Source organism: Budorcas taxicolor, chromosome 2, assembly GCF_023091745.1.
Source record: "Budorcas taxicolor isolate Tak-1 chromosome 2, Takin1.1, whole genome shotgun sequence".
Lineage (NCBI taxonomy): Eukaryota > Metazoa > Chordata > Mammalia > Artiodactyla > Bovidae > Budorcas > Budorcas taxicolor.
In genome coordinates this window covers 143,765,671-143,783,214 of record NC_068911.1, presented here as the reverse complement: position 1 = coordinate 143,783,214, position 17,544 = coordinate 143,765,671, and the positions used below count along the sequence as shown (strand labels likewise).

At 36.3% G+C, this 17,544-nt stretch overlaps 1 protein-coding gene across 1 annotated transcript in view; it reads left to right on the top strand.

Moving 5' to 3' along the window:
* ERBB4 (erb-b2 receptor tyrosine kinase 4) overlaps positions 1–17,544 on the top strand; it is a 770,675-nt gene that overhangs the window by 732,956 nt on the left and 20,175 nt on the right. The window lies entirely within an intron of this gene.

Below are 17,544 nucleotides of genomic sequence, written 5' to 3'. Positions count from 1 at the left end.
TTTTTTCCAGAAAGCAATTCTTTTCTTTTGATCTCCTCCTCCCTCTAAGAATATTGTCATAGCTTGTGGAACAAGCAGCATCCCATTTGTCTTGACCATAAGCATAAACCCATTCCAGTATTCTTGCCTGGGAAATCCCATGGCCAGACGAGACTGGAGGGCCACAGTCCATGGGGATGCAAGAACTGGACACAACTTAGTGACCAAACCCTCACCACAGTAAGCATAAAAAACTTTCAACTTGCTGCTCATTCTCCAAAACGAAGTCATTTACTTTATTTCAAACTGATAGCAGTAATAAACCTCGTGCTTACTGTATGTCAACACATACATGTTTACTCTTAATCCTTACAACAATCCCATGAGGTTCTAATATCATTATCTCTGTCTTAAATATGAAGAAACTTGTCACAGATTTAAGGACTTGATGGGTGTCACCCAATCAGTAGAAGTTCAGGATCCTAATGTGTACAGTCTCTCTGTGCTATTCATACGATTGCTTCAAAGGGATTGGAACATGTTCTTTTCAATATACTTTCTCTTGGCATCAACCTCAACCTCTGAGTTACATATTGTTTGGAAAGCTCCCTGGGTATTTTCTTATAAAATCCATCTCCCAACCTGCCCAATACCTTTTCTCCCCTCCATCCTCATAAGATCTCTTAGTTCAGTTCAGTTCGGTTCAGTCGCTCAGCCGTGTCTGACTCTTTGCCACCCCATGAATAGCAGCACGCCAGGCCTCCCTGTCCATCACCAACTCCCGGAGTTCACCCAGACTCAAATCCATCGAGTCAGTGACTCCATCCAGCCATCTCATCTTCTGTCGTCCCCTTCTCCTCCTGCCCCCTATCCCTCCATGCCACCAAATAGATAAAACATTTCTTTAAAAAAAGGGGCAACATCTTTAAGGTGTGTAAACGAAGCACTTTTTTTTCCACTGTACACTTAACGAAATGATCAGATCATAACTTTGACATTTATAATTTTACATAACAAATTCGTTACTTTTATTAAAACAGGGAAGTTTCAAGAAAATAGTTTTCCTTCATAAACATGATATGTTATAAAGGCCAAGGGCTTGAATCTTTCTTTTTATAATGATTATTGAATTCCAGCTTTCTGTTTATCTCAATTTACACTCAATGCAAGGAATTCATAATGAAGGTTTGAGTTAACTGAATGGAATTACTAAAACAAAGTGAAAATCACATGAGAAATTATTTGGCCTTTACTCACCATTTCTTATTCCACATTATTATTTAAACAATGTTATCTGTATATTTCTTTTTACTTTTTCATGTCTTTGTTAAAAGAATTGTTTTTAAGTATCATTTTACTTTTAGGCCTTAGAAAGCCTCATTATTCATCTATATTTTTCTGTTTTTTTTAGTAGTAATGTCAAATGTGTGAAAATACCGTTTTCCCCCCTTCTTTCCTATAAAGCTAGCCTTATTTTATCGTTAAAAAGTAAATTCAATTTTAGGTTCTGTGGCCACCTTACATGGTAAGGGAACATTTTAAAGTGAATTTTAATCAAAAGTTGTTTTGAGCATGTTTGTTGGACTTTGAAACCAAAAAGTAATCCAGTTTTTAAATATAGACTCCCTGCTCACTAGCTGAGAGGCTTAAAGTTCTGAATATCTTGACAACTTTGCTTCTTCATTTGTAAAATAAGCACAGTAGTATTTACATGATTGTTAGGCAGTTTAAAAAATTGCAGCATATCTGAAGTGCTAGGCAAATACTTATTACCTTCTTTTAGAATCACACAAATCTTATTTTTAGTTGTTTCCTTGTCAATATAATAAACTAGTACATTCTTTTATAAAATTCTCTACACATTATCTATGAAAAACCCATTGATACAATCACTGCTTGACAAGCAAATTATTTCAGATTATTTCAGGTTCTTATAGCAAATAAGTTATGAAAGTTATTTTTATTATGCTTTTCATCATTTCAAATTTTATATATATTTTGATAAATTATAATCTTAAAATGATGCATCAGCTAAAAATACGGTGTTGATATTTGTTCAGCAAGGTGATAGATATAAAGGCAAATAATGCTAGAAAACATTCAGCTAATTTATATTTTTGTTACTGTTGTTAAATATTCTCTTAATATTATCTCAAAGAATTTAATCAAAATATACCCAAACACTTACTTTAACATGAGGTAAATATGAAAACATGAGAAGCTATCTAAACTCCTGCAAATTTAAGTTCTGTGTATCTATAAAATGGGGATGAAAAAATTCCCACAGAATATTGTGAAGATTGACTTTTTAATATATCTAAGCATATTGTCCATTGATGGACTGCAGTAGGTGCTCAATCGAGTTGAAGTAAATGAAAACCAACTATTTGTTCAGAGCTTACTATGTAGCAAGGGAGTCTGCCACTGTCATTTGTGTTTTGGGAGAGATATTGGTTTCTCAGGTGGAGCTAGTGGTAAAGAACCTGCCTCCCAATGCAGGAGACATAAGAGATGCAGGTTCTATCCCTGGGTCCAGAAGTTCCCTGAAGGAAGACATGGCAACCCACTCCAGTATTCTTGCCTGGAGAATCCCATGGACAGGGGAGCCTGGCAAGCTACATACAGCCCATAGTGTCTCAAAGAGTCGGACATGATTGAAGTGACTTAGCATGCACACAAAGACAGGATGGGAAACATTTATCAGTTCAGTTCAGTTGCTCAGTCGTGTCCCACTCTTTGTGACCCAGTGGACTGAAGCATGCCCAGGTTTCCCTGTCCATCACCAGCTCCCAGAGTTTACTCAAACTCATGTCCATTGAGTTGCTGATGCCATCCAACCATCTCAACCTCTGTCGTCCCCTTCTCCTCCTTTCTTCAATCTTTCCCAGCATCAAGATCTTTCCCAATGAGTCAGTTCTTTGCATCAGGTGGCCAAAGTATTGGAGCTTCAGCTTCAGCATCAGTCCTTCCAATGAACACCCAGGACTGATTTCCTTTAGGATGGACTGGTTGAATATCCTTGCAGTCCAAGGGACTCTCAAGAGTCTTCCCCAACACCACAGTTCAAAAGCATCAATTCTTCCACACTCAGCTTTCTTTATAGTCCAACTCTCACATCCATACATGACTACTGGAAAAACCATAGCTTTGACTAGACAGACCTTTGTTTGTAAAGTAATGTCTCTGCTTTTTGATATGCTATCTAGATTTGTCATAGCTTTTCTTCCAAGGAAAACTTGGAAGAAAAGTTTGTCATAGCTTTTCTTCCAAAGGGGAAACTATAGTGGAGACAAAGGAAGGCCTCAGGTATGCCCTGATTGAAGGCTATTGGCTTGGGAAATCAATAAAAAGGCTAATGAAAAGCAGGGCATCCCGTGGAGTTGGGTGCATATTTGGCTTTATCTGGTTGGCTCTAAATTGAAAATGGGGACAAAAATTAGAGAAGCTGCTAGTTATTAATCAAATCCTGGTCACTTAGGGCCAATTGTTAACAGAAGTTTTTACTTAGCTTCGTGGATTGTGACTAAAGATAACAATCAAACTTCCTAAAAAAGTCTGATTCATAGTTGACTGTTTTCCTGGGCTATTTATTCTAGCTATGGTTTCCTGGGCATGTTGCTGTAGGTATGAATTAGACTGCTGGGTTCATATATGATCCTGCCATTATCTGTTTATATATTCAGTCTATCAAGAGATTTTAGGTTCCCTTATTCCTTTCTTTTCTCTTGATATATTTATTTAAATGCATATTACCTTATATTTTAAATTCAATATTCAAAATGATTTTGGACTTTCTGCACAGCTTTTTTTCTGTTTACATGGATAAGTTTTGTCTCTTTCTTTTGAGTTACCTAGATTTATGTTTGTTTAGTATCATGAGTTGTAGATTAAATGCAACAGCAGTGAAAAAGAGTGACTAGTAAATTGACAGTGCTGCTAAAGATATTTTAGTTTTAGTGACACTAGTTCAATTTAATGTAAAAACTTCAGTGTATTTTTATAGAGAAGGATATCTTTCAATTGTTGCAGGATCATTCAGTCATTTGTGGTGAATAGTTTTAAAAATTAAGTGCCCCATCTCTTTCAAAACACATCAGTTAATACATCAAGTATCCAGGTCAGGGGAAGATAGAGAAATTGTAGCTGCTCCACATTGGTACATCAAGTGATCCATATAGATCTAGCATTACAATTTAAAGTTTTCTCACTTCTTTCCAATCTGCTAAGAAATAACTTTATTAACAGATTTGCATTTTTCCTCCTTTGTTTGCCCTTTTTCTTCCAGGAAGGGTGTATAAATGAACTGAAAAACTGGAAAAGTATAGGCAGGAAAAATGAAGGATGATGAAAGATAAAGGGATTTGGTATTTCACAAATTTGATCAGCTTCATTGAATATGAACTGAATATTGACTGCTCAGAAAATATAATTCTATAAACTTTATTTTGTATCAGTTAAGATTTCATAACTTTGATGAAGATATTTTAGCAAGGTTTCCACACGCATTGTAATTATCTGTGAGATTTTAACCAATTCATCAGAAAAGAGAGAAAGAAAAGAAGGAAGGAAGAAAGATAATGAAATATAAGAAATCTCTGGCCTTCCCTGTAAGATTTTTGATACTGTGCTATGTATGCTTCCTAATGATGTATAAGCTAGTAGAAATTAAAGCAAGATGAGAATGTAGAAAAAGTAATGTCATTTAAATTGCAAGAGTTTCAATTTAATTTTTCTTTACAATTTAGGAAATCAGAACTTTGACTTATTATTTTATGAAACAAAAATAGTAACATCAAACTGAAACTTATTGAGTTCTTACTATAACCCAATTACTATAGTACTAACTACACTTAGTAGTGTTTTAAATTAAATATTTCACAAAGCTCTATGAGGTAGGTAATTAAACTATGGAGCTAAGGAAATTAAAATATGGAGAGGTTAGATAATTTACCAATGATAAAAGAGACAAAGCTATAATTAATTAAGTTCAGCTTCCAATAGTCCCACTTAGGATCCATATTCCTAAAATAACAGAGGGGCTAGGGGAAGGAGGCTCCTCAATTCAGGTTGCTATTGAACTTCTTACAACTTATGGAACTAGCACTTTTCATTTCCTTAATGGTAATTGGGTAAAAGAAACTAAGTTGGATGTCAGGAATCTCACATTCTAGAACTCTTTGACATTTCACCCTTGGTCATATTATTTAATCAGATTCAGTTTCTTTACTTCAGTGATGAGAAGATTGAACTGAATCACATATAAACACTTTCTAGTTTTAAAGCTATCTTTCCATTTGGTGGCTTTTCAAAATAATCATTTATTTTATGTAATTATGTTATATTTTCTTCTAGAAAATGTTTAATTGAAAAATGCCCCAAAACATTTTGGGTTACATCTATACACCACCTTTTTGTTTTTTTTTTTTTTCCTTATGTGATTGATTATAGAAGAGAAAAACCTAAGGACACAAGTTAAGGAAGCATCTCATAGCTAAATAATGTAGTGGGAGAATTTTGTGATGATACAACAAGGTTACTCTGGTTGCAATTTACCAAGGATCAATATCAATTCTAACAACAGCTGCTACTTGATAAATGATTGTAGTCTCAGGATATTGCTTTTACATTTCTTCCAAAATTATGTCAAGGATTCCTGCACAGTATCTTTGATATGATATTTGTTTGTTTGTTTTTTTAATTTTATCTATCAAGACAGGAGAAAAAGCTCTTCTTACTAGGATAATCCATATCACTAGGTATTTTTTGCCCCAAAGTGTTACCTAAGTAGTAATCTTTTAGCCTGTTAGGTTATTATGATGAAAGAGCAAATGGATTAATATAATGAATGTTTATCTTGGGCCAGACACTGTGTTGGGCAATGAGAGTACAGAGGTAAAAGCAACTTTATTCCCTCAAAAAGTTAATATTCTAGTTGAGGAAATAATGTACTGAGGGCAATATGCCAGGTATTGTAGGAAAAAGACCAAATCAGCTTAAGAGGCTATAGAAAGTCGTTTGTGGCTGTATGATTATTGAATCTAGCTTGGAGTAGAAGTGGAGTTTTGTTAGGGTGGGACTGAAATGGATCAGAAGGAAAGCAAAAGTCAAAACTAAACAGAAACTCTGACATGAACAAAGATGTGATGATGTATTTTTAAGTATACTTAAAAAAAATTCCCCATTTTTGTAATAGTTCTATACAAATTCTTTGCCACCCCATGGATTGCAGCCCTTAGGCTTCTCTGTCCGTGGGATTCTCCAGGCAAAAATACTGGAGTGGGTAGCTATTCCCTTCTCCAGGGTATCTTCCCTACCCCAGGAATCAAGCCTAGGTCTCCTGCATTGCAGGTGGATTTTTTACTGTCTGAGCCACCAGGGAAGCTCTTTTCCATACTGTACATGTTTAATAGCTCTTTTATGTTATCAGAGGAGATCTGATGGACCTTCTCCCAGTTTTCCTATTTTTTATCAATGTTATGAAGGCTTGAGACATGGTTGTGAAATTCTCTTGCTTTTCATTAAAACCATCCAATTCAAAACCTAATCCTTTCTGGTCTTCCTGAAAAACAGCTCTCAAATTCCTGCCATTATTCTAATTCAGGCTTTTATCACTTCATAAGAATTACTAAAAAATTATTCTAACTAATATCTACATTTTTTTAAATTTTTGCAGATGGGCTGTTTCTATATATAGGGTTTAACGAATGAAAGACAATGTTGTGAATATGTCAAACACTGGATCATTTACTAGCATTAATTCCTTTCGCTTTATTTTGCCCTCATCTATTGAGAGTATGCCTTTTATTTTCAGCAATGGGATAAACTTGAATGATGTATGTTATATTAGATTTCTCTTTATATGATATATAGTCCTATTGTCACTAACAGTAGAAGGAATTTTGAACATTCATCCTAGGAAATGCCTTGGCCATTCCAGTTGACCAGTCACTGCAATTTATTTTCCACTACTCTCTAGCTCACACATTCAAAATTGCCCAAAGCTGCAAGCATTATCCCTGTCTTGATCTCTTTCAATATATAGATCATATTGCTGTTTTCTGTTTTAGTTTGGAAGTGCAGGTGGATAACTTTAACAAAGAACTATTTTCCCTTATGCATTATAGATTTGTTTATTTGCTTTTCTCCCCCTAAATAAGAGCATACGATCAAATTACATTTGTTTAAACTTCTAAGTTCTTGGAAATTATATGGACATCAAAATTAATTCTGATCTCTCCGGTTTGCTGCTAATTTGAGAGTATCTCTCAATCTCTCAAATGATTAATTTATCATCAAAATAACAATGTCTTTTTGTGCAATGTCTTCTCTACCAGTGACTTTCTTAAAGTCTGGCTATATTACTTCAGTTATACTACTGTTTGTAAGCTTTACTTTTCTTGAACAAACTATTTTTTTCAGTAGTATTACTCTTTTATTTCTCCTTGATTCCCAAAGGATTTTCATAGAATTTAAGTCACAGCATCATGTTATGATGCTTTTTAATATCAGCTCTGCATTCTTCATATAACCCTATATTTATGAATTACACACAAAAATTAATTACTCTTCAATTTCTTAAGTAAGAAAGAAAATTTTTAGACTTCTTTCTCAAATCTCCAGGTATCACAGATATCACTTCTAGCAGATTTGGACTTGAGGTACCACCTCCTTGTTATAGTATCTCATGATTTCCTCCATAGTCGTTTATTGTTTAGAGAATCTGCTCTTTCTGTTGGCAAATGAAAGATTTAAAACTAAATACTAATGCCTATGAATGCATGTTTGCAGATGTAATAGAGGTGGTATGTTTACTAGAGCATGGTAAGTCAGAGTAACCTCTGCTCCCCGACCCCAGATGAAATGACAAGAAGTTATATAGAGCTTCCCAGACTCAAAGCTGAGGGAGGAGAGGAGGTTGGCAGTAAATACAAAAAAATAAATAAATAAAAATAAAAAACAATATGTTATCCCTGTACATAAAACTCCATGGTTCCACTTACATAGAGACCCCTGATTATTCTTACCACACCAACAATATAATCTTCCCTCTCATTTTCCATTTTTCCTTCCTTCTTTCCCCTTGTATTTATGTCCTTCTCTAGTCACTTGTTTCAAGTAGATTTTCTCTGAATAAAAATATATCCAAATATGGTCCAAGTATATCAATCAACTCAGTAATTTGCATCACTGAGCTGCCCCATTGTAATATGAGGTGACATGTAAGTAATTATATATTCATAGAGTGCCAGAGATGGGATCTTAAAGGCCTTCTGGTACAAGCACTGTCATCTAAAGTGAAATCGCTCAGTCGTGTCTGACTCTTTGCTACCACATGGACTGTAGCCTACCAGGCTCTTCCATCCATGGGATTTTCCAGGCAAGAATACTGGAGTGGGTTGCTATTTCCTTCTCCAGGAGATCTTCCTGACCCAGGGATTGAACCTGGGTCTCCCTCATTGTGGGCAGATGTTTTACCATCTGAGCCACCAGGGAAGTCTACATGTGTAAACTGATACTAGAAAAGATAAAATCCAGAACTTTGTGTCCTTTGCTGTTAAAGGAAAGGTGAAAAACCGTTCTCTGATCTCTTACCTCTAACATTTAATCCTTTATTGTTTCTATCTACTTTTTTTTACTGGTCAAAATATGGATATCTTGATGTTGACTTCAAGTCTAATGAGATTTAGCATCAATTGGTTTAAAAATGTTCCTGCTGAGAGTGCAGTGAGAGGCCAGAGAGCCTGCTGCTGTTTGCCTCCTCTGTTGATTCTTCTGTGAGACTCCTTGTAATCAAGAGTTAATGGTTTAGGAGGATCAAATGGAACTGATAAAGCCAAAATCCAAAATCTTGGAGCACAAAGAGAGCACAGTGTCTGTGTTGGGACTCAGTAATTACCTGCTTGAAGATAAAATGATCCTTACAAGTTTCATAAAACTTTTAAAATTTTCAAACACTAATTTAAGTACAGTTACCACTTATTGATCACAGATTTGTGTGTTAGGTTCGGCTCTGAGCTTCTGAGCTTTTACGTTTGTTACCTTAATCTTCATAGCAAGACTAAGCAGAATTTACCATTTGAATTCTACAGAGGAGAAACAAACACAGAGACATAGAAGCCTCTTTTTACTGAGGCTTCTACCTTATATGGTAAAAAATAAGATTTGAACACAGAGGTGTGTCATCTACAGTCTAAGTGTTTAACGCTCACCTTTCATTTGTTAAAATAGCATGGAAAATCAATATATCATCTCCAAAAAGTAATAACATATAAATAAAAGCCTGTAACTATTCAAACTGCTAAAAACAGTACATATTTCTTTAATTTTTTAAATATTTAGGACAATCTTTATGAAACCTTTTTTTACCCTTGCCTACAAAGTCATATTTTGAAAAGTACTCACACCTTTTCTTGAACTCTTTGAGGATGCAAAGTCCACTACAAGCAATACTTTATAAAAACAGAGTCACTTTCATTCTTGGCATACTCACAAATTAAATGATAGCTTATAAAGTTTACAAAGGACTTTGATATAGGTGGGATTTTATTTTCACACCAGAATCCCAGAGACACAGTATTTGAAATCCCTGACTTGACAACTTGGTAAAGAACTTGCTAACTCAAGACCCAAACCAGTACCAGGCCAAACCAGTATCTAACTCCAAACTGAGTGACTCAACTATTAAATAATGGTTCATCTGAAAGCACTTATTGTTGGCATCACTGTTTGTTGCCTCTTCTCAGTACTGTATTTGCACACTGCCAAACAGACCCTTCTGTGACATGGAGACAAAGGACCATAGCAATATGGCTTGTTGAAGGCGAATCTAATGTTAAAGAACATTTCCGTGATCTTTACGAAATTATTTTACGCAAGCAATTATCAGATACCTTAAGAAGCCTTTTTAAATAAACAAAAGAGCTTCTTCCCTGCTTTGTTCAAAAGTGCTAAGGAAAAAACTCAGAACAAGAGAGGGAAACAAAGAGGAGGGAGGGGCCCCTTAGAGATTTAGATTTGGAATGTTAATGAATGTGTTATCTAAATCACTTAGATGGTTATTTTTTAGTATTATTGCCACAAGATTCCAAGCTCCACTTTACATTATAGGAAACATCTCATCAAGAAGTCTATTCTTTACTGTAGGAGACCTGGAGAGCACAATTGTGAGTTTCTTTACCCTTTACACAATAGAATTGGGAGATTATCATCAACTTTCTATTCATATTTTGTGGAGGTTATCTAATTTATGTGTGTATATATTTATTTATTCTGACAAATCGGTCTTTGTCTGCCAAAGCTCCCTGTTTAAGCCAGATTGCTCTGATAATTTCTCCTGCAAAGGTTTGAGAGAGAAACGTTCTATTTCTTTGTCAATAAGGATCGATGGCATTTTGAGAGGTGCAGAATATCCTTTGATTGCTCCATGAAACAGACTGGAAAAGATGTTCATAGGTAGTGGGGGGTGGGCTCACTTATCAGCTTTCCTTTGTGCAATTGCTGCAGTTGCACACACCCTCATCACAAGCATCGTGTGTCAGTCCCTTTTCTCCTTCACCTGCCCAAGTGAAATTTTCCACTGTAATTCTAACACAACAGTGTTCTCAGGAGAGGCTAATGTGTGCACTGTAGTTCTCACTCAAACATTGTAGACAGATGGCTGTGAACCACCCTCTCATTATACTTTAGCAAAGGCTGAATTGAGAGAGGGATTCCCCTGGAGAAGGGAATGGCAACCTATTCCAGTATTCTTGACTGGAGAATCTCATGGACAGAGGAGCAGGGCTGGCTACAGTCCATGGGATCACAAAGAGTTAGACACAGTTGAGCAACTAACACTTTCATTTTCAGACCACCATGAGAAAAATTCCAAATACTGTGAACTTATCCCTTGTAAAATGTTTTGACAAAAGAAGTACTGTAAATGTGAGAGGGAAAGAAAATAGAAGTTTAATTCACAACCAATTTGGTTTGCTTTGTCCAACAAGAATCATAGACATTATTTAGTAACTCCATACTTGTTTTCCCTCTCTGATAGAAAAGAATAATATTTAACATTCTTTGCATAATGGAGATGGTGAGATGTATACAATTAAAATTTGTTCAGAGTTTGGTGTAATTTATTCTTATTTAGAGCTAGGTACTATAGTTTTATGTTATATAGACTGAGATTTTGAATATCCTGAGTTTCAATGACTAAACTCATTCTTTAACTCCTCAGTTCAGTTGTTCAGTCATGTCTGACTCTTTGCAGCCCCATGGACTTCAGGACGCCAGGCTTCCCTGTACATCACTGACTCCTGGAGCTTGCTCAAACTCATGTCCATGGAGTTGGTGATGCCATCCAACCATCTCATCCTCTGTTGTCCCCTTCTCCTCCCACCTTCAACCTTTCCCAGCATCGGGGTCTTTTCCAGTGAGTCAATTTCCTCGGATGGACCAGTGTTACAGCGCCATGTCACAGCTCAGTTTTATTTAGAAAGCAAAGGAAAATATATCCTTGAGGCATGAGGGTGGGCCGACCCAAAAAACGTGAAGAGAAGTTCCCTGGCCCAATTTTAGCTCTTTTTATATGTTTTTTTCTCCTCCCCCTTGAGCCTGCCCTATGTAAATTGGGCTGTTTGGTTTACCTGAGGTTCTCACTCAGGTCCTCGGATCTTCCTTTGTTCTGTTCCATGGGCTTTTCCTTTCTTTGACTTTTAGCCACCATCATTCTGGACTCCTTTTTCCTATTCTAACTGCCTAACACAAAGTTTGACGTAAGTGAAGGTTTTGAGAAAATCAGCAGGATTTGGGTACCATTTGGATGTTGCAGAGTGAGATAGGGAATTTAAAGTGACACCAAATTTTCTCAATGAAAGGTTGAGAAAATGTCAATATTACTAGTAGTGTATGAGAATAGAGAATGTATAATAAGGAAATATATTCAATATTTTGGAATGTAAGTAGATACAGATGTTAGATACTTGGGAATGTATGTCTAGAACTCAAGTGAAGTTGAATCTTGGTTTGGATGATTCAACTTGATTCATGATATATCGGTATTGTTCTTGAGAGTAGTTTTTGTAGAATATAGAACTAATGGAGAACAGAATATGATTGAAGATTAAAGGCAGCCAGTGGTAATTCTTTAAATTTTTTTTTTTTAAATTGTAAAGGGAAGAAATGGGATTAAATGTAAGCTCAGAGTGAAAGATTAGTCAGAGGATGCTTTTTAGGATAATAGGCATTCAAATATTCTTAAAGTAGAGTAAGGTAGTGAAATCATAGAGACAGAAAATAATAGGATATGGGCGGAGAAAAGTCTAGAAGTAGTTAGCAGAAGATAAGGTCAATACATTTGAAGAAAATTTATCTTAGGCAGAACAATGTAATCACTGGCACAAGGAAATTTAAGAGTAAGATTTTAACCCATCAGTCAGACGGGTTTCTCTGTCTCTTGAGCACTAGTTAAACTTTTATTCAACCTTAAGTTTACAGATGGAAGATGTTCAAACTACCTCTCCTTTTTTTCTTTTTTTTTCTTTTAATTCATTGGGAGAAAATGTATTTTTTTAAGTAATTTGGAAAACTTGCAAAGTGTGCTAGCAGAACATGTACTTGGAGATCTCACTAACTGTGTTTAAATCTGGGCTTCAGTACTTATTATTAATAGTTTTGTAAACTTGAATGACTTCACCTCTTAGTTTCCTTTTCTCTAACTCTAGGTTCAAATAACACCTACTGATGATCTTTTTTAAATGCACAACATGAGAGTTCCGAGTTAAGATTTTTTTGTGGCAGAATGAGGACTGCAGCTTGGGACACTTCCTTTCAGATAGCTCTGAGAAACAACTCCGAGGAGATAAAGGGGGAGCTAGGATATATAGAGTTTTGCAGCTAAGGGCAGGTAGTCAAGTAGTCGGAAACATCAAACGATTACTGTTAATTAAAGAAACTAGATTTGTCATGTTAAGGAATTTAGCTCTTTTCTTGTAAGGGCAGATGCAAGAGTATGGGCTCACTGATATCGATTGTTTTGATATGCACCTGAGCTATCTGGGATCAGTTTCCTGTGTCTTCACATCCTGAGTTTTCTCAGGGTTTGCTATAGGGAGTGGCTGCAATCTGATAGCTGCTAGATGGCAGGTATTCTTTTCCTGCCCGAGTGTCCTCAGGGTTCGCAGTGGGAAGTGACTGCAGTCTGATGGCTGCTAGATGCCAGGTATTCTTTTCCTTCCTGAGTTTCTTCAGGGCTCACCAGCTTACTTGTAGAACTGCAATCACTAATAATTGTGATATCCTTGTTACTGATAGGGCAGGAAATAGTCCATATCAGATATCACTGGGCAATGTGAGTGATTGTTGTTTAATTGCTAAGTCATGTCTGACTTTCTTGTGACATGATGGAATGTAGGCTGCCAGACTCTTCTGTCCATGGGGTTGTCCAGGCAAGAATACTGGAGCAGGTTGCCACTTCCTTCTCCAGGGGATCTTCCCAACCCAGAGATTAAACCTGGGTCTCCTGTATTGACAGGTAGATTCTTTACCACTGAGCCACCTTGGGAAGCCCATCTAAGTGATACCAGTTAAGTGTGTTCAGTTCAGTTCAGTTCAGTCACTCAGTCGTGTCTGAATCTTTGCTACCCCATGAATCACAGCACACCAGGCCTCCCTGTCCATCACCAACTCCCAGAGTTCACTCAGATTCGCTTCCATCGAGTCAGTGATGCCATCTTCCTCTGTCCACAGCCACCTCATCCTCTGTCATCCCCTTCTCCTGCTGCCCCCCAATCCCTCCCAGCATCAGAGTCCTTTCCAATGAGTCAACTCTTCGCATGAGGTGGCCAAAGTACTGGAGTTTCAGCTTCAGCATCATTCCCTCCAAAGAAATCCCAGGGCTGATCTCCTTCAGAATGGACTGGTTGGATCTCCTTGCAGTCCAAGGGACTCTTAAGAGTCTTCTCCAACACCACAGTTCAAAAGCATCAATTCTTCGGCACTCAGCTTTCTTCACAGTCCAACTCTCCCATCCATACATGACCACTGGAAAAACCATAGCCTTGATTAGATGGACCTTAGTCGGCAAAGTAATGTCTCTGCTTTTGAATATGCTGTCTAGGTTGGTCATAACTTTTCTTCCAAGGAGTAAGCGTCTTTTAATTTCATGGCTGCAGTCACCATTTGCAGTGATTTTGGAGCCCAAAAAAATAAAGTCTGACACTGTTTCCACTGTTTCCCCATCTATTTCCCATGAAGTGATGGGACCAGATGCCATGATCTTCGTTTTCTGAATGTTGAGCTTTAAGAGGGGAGAATACGGGAATATCTAGGTATTATGGAGCCAGTCATATCACTGGGGGTAAGGGTTGAGCCTTTTTAAGAAAAATACTGCCAAATAAAAATCTTAAATAAAAAAAGAAAGGATATAAATAAACTTATTTACAAAACAGAAACAGACTCACAGAGAGCAAACTTATGGTTACCAGGGGAGAAGGGTGTCGGGAAGGGATAGTTACTGAATTTGAGATTGACATGTACACACTGCTGTTTTTAAAATGAATAACCAAGGACTTCCCTGGTTGTCCAATAGTTAGGGCACTGCTCTTCCCATGCAGGGGGTACAGGCCTGATCCCTTGTCAGGGAACTAAGTTCCCACATGCTGTGTGGAAAAAAAAACCAAAAAACCAAAAAGGCATAAAATGGATAAGCAACAAGAACCTAGTGTAGAGCACAGGGAGTTCTACTCAATATTATATGACAACGTAAATGGGAAAAGAATTTGAAAAAGAATAGATACATGTATATGTATAACTGAATCACTTTGCTGAACACCTAACACTAGCATAACATTGTTAATGAACAATAATATAAAATAAAAAGTTAAAAATACTAAAAATCCTACTTTTTAAAAGTTTACCAAATTTCCCAGACCCTGGGAGAAGTGATGCAACTGAAGAGCCTGAAGCTTTAAACTTTACCGCTTCAAGGTAAATTCACTCTGGGTAGAGAAGGTAAGGTTATATGCAGGAGTAAAGACTGCTGGGAATGTATGTGTTCCAAGTTACAAATAGCACTTTAGTGAAAACTTCCTCTGAGGCTCCCAGTATTTGGAAACTCAAGATGGATGGGGTGGGCCCCAGAAATTCAACATAAAAACAAAGTGGTGCTTTCTTCCTCCCTTCTGGAGGTGGATGATCTAGCATTTTTAGAAATTGTATTTGTGGGCTGCTAAACATGTTATGAATGTTCACTTGACCAAATGCTTAGGATGAGCTGTTTTTGCTCTTCTCTTGACCAGAATTTCCAAGCAGGAAAATATGAAAGCATTTCAAAGCAAATAATTCACAACCTGGTCTTATGTCAAGCTCTCTTGAAAATACCTTCTCCTCCTGCATAATTGATATTCAATATGCTTTTGTATGGAAACAGGTTGGATTAAAATATCCTAAAAGTGCTGTCAGTGTGCTGATTTTATTTCTAACTGCTTTGGCTACCTTTCAATAAGAATTTAAGAAATCAGTCTTAAATGATCAAAACCTTCTCTTATTTATTGTTTTTGGCAAAATCCAAGCTACTAGGTATATTTTTAACATTTAGACAAGTAAATTTGGGAGAAATGAGAGAAGTGAGGAACTAATACAACTATTTGATTATGTATTTAAGGAGCTTGCATTCTAAAAGATAATATTTATGAAAAATAAATAATTTCTAAAATTCTTGGATATATATTTACAAATAAAAACAGTAATGATTTTTATGAGAGCCTGGGAAGTCTAACATTTAAGACTTATGGCATGAAAGACAATCAGCCACACTCTCCTTTGTGATTATATTCATTAGATCAAGTATTAACATTTTATTTTGTCAGAACGTAGCTGCACCTTTGCACAACATTTTCTTTTAGATGTGATAAGTAATAATTGTGCTACTATTAATACATAATAAGGGACCAAGTGGCCTGGAAAATAAACCAGGGGCTTTTCTTGTCTGTCTAGCACTTTTTTTGTTGTTTGTTTGGTAGACCTTCGGAGAAAGCCTGAGGTATACAATATGTGGAAAAATCTAATCTATTTTTCCCAACTCTAAGTCATTTATCAAATTATTTCAGATTGCAAATCCAAGCACTTTTCTATTATTTAGCAACTTTCTTTCCAAGAGGTGTCTTTCTTAAAAGTGTTTAACACACTTTTAAAATCTGTAAAATGCTTCAAGTCTTAACTTATTAGAAAAGTAACACATAGGAATTCTCTCTCCACCAAATGGGGTAGGAGAATTCAAACATTTCTTACATTAGTGTGTGCTTCTCTTAATGTGCCAGTTTTCCCTGAAAACATCAATGATCTCAAGGAATAAAAAAAAAAAAATTTAAGCACACATTCCGGACTGAGGACTTCTCTTTGCCCTGTTAACAGTGCCTTAGCATGAACTCTGAGACATATGAGGTGTCTGTCTGAAGCAGTACAAATGATTCAAGAAGATCAAGGCCAACACATGGTCAGCAGAGATGGGAGTTTCTAATATTTGGCTTTCATTGACTCTGACACCCTCATCATCAAAAGAAAACAAAAGTAATGAAGATTTTATTTCAATTAATAAACCTCTACTATTAGGTCATTCAGTTAATTTTATTTTAGCTGCTTAAGGAATTAATTATTGAACATTTAATATGCACATTTCTGTATCTAAGTGCTGAAAGAGGATCGTGCTTTGATTTACTGCTGCGCTAAGAAAAGCATATCATTATTTATTTTTATTTTCAAAGAAATGTTTTACAATGACTTTAAATGATGTGCTAACCTATATATATATATATATATTCAAATGAAACATAAATCATTTTTTGTTTGTATCAATAACACCACCCCCTTTTGATAATGTTTTCAAATGACATTTATGTGTGTGCAAGTGCTCAGTCACTCAGTTGTGTCCAATTCTTTGTGATCCCATGGGATCAAGACCATCCCCATGGAAAAGAAATGCAAAAAAGCAAAATGGCTGTCTGGGGAGGCCTTACAAATGAGAAAAGGAAGGATATAAGCATATAAATGCAGAGTTCCAGAGAATAGCAAGAAGAGATAAGAAAGGCTTCTTCAGCAATCAATGCAAAGAAATAGAGGAAAACAACAGAATGGGAAAGACTAGAGATCTCTTCAAGAAAATTAGAGATACCAAGGGAACATTTCATGCAAAGATGGGCTTGATAAAGGACAGAAATGGTCTGGACCTAACAGAAGCAGAAGATATTAAGAAGAGGTGGCAAGAATACACAGAAGAACTGCACAAAAAAAGATCTTCACGACCCAGATAATCACAATGGTGTGATCACTCATCTAGAGCCAGACATCCTGGAATGTGAGTCAAGTGGGCCTTAGAAAACATCACTATGAACAAAGCTAGTGGAGGTGATGAAATTCCAGCTGAGCTGTTTCAAATCCTGAAAGATGATGCTATGAAAGTGCTGCACTCAATATGCCAGCAAATTTGGAAAACTCAGCAGTGGCCACAGGACTGGAAAAAGTCAGTTTTCATTCCAATCCCAAAGAAAGGCAATGCCAAAAAAATGCTCAAACTACTGCACAATTGCA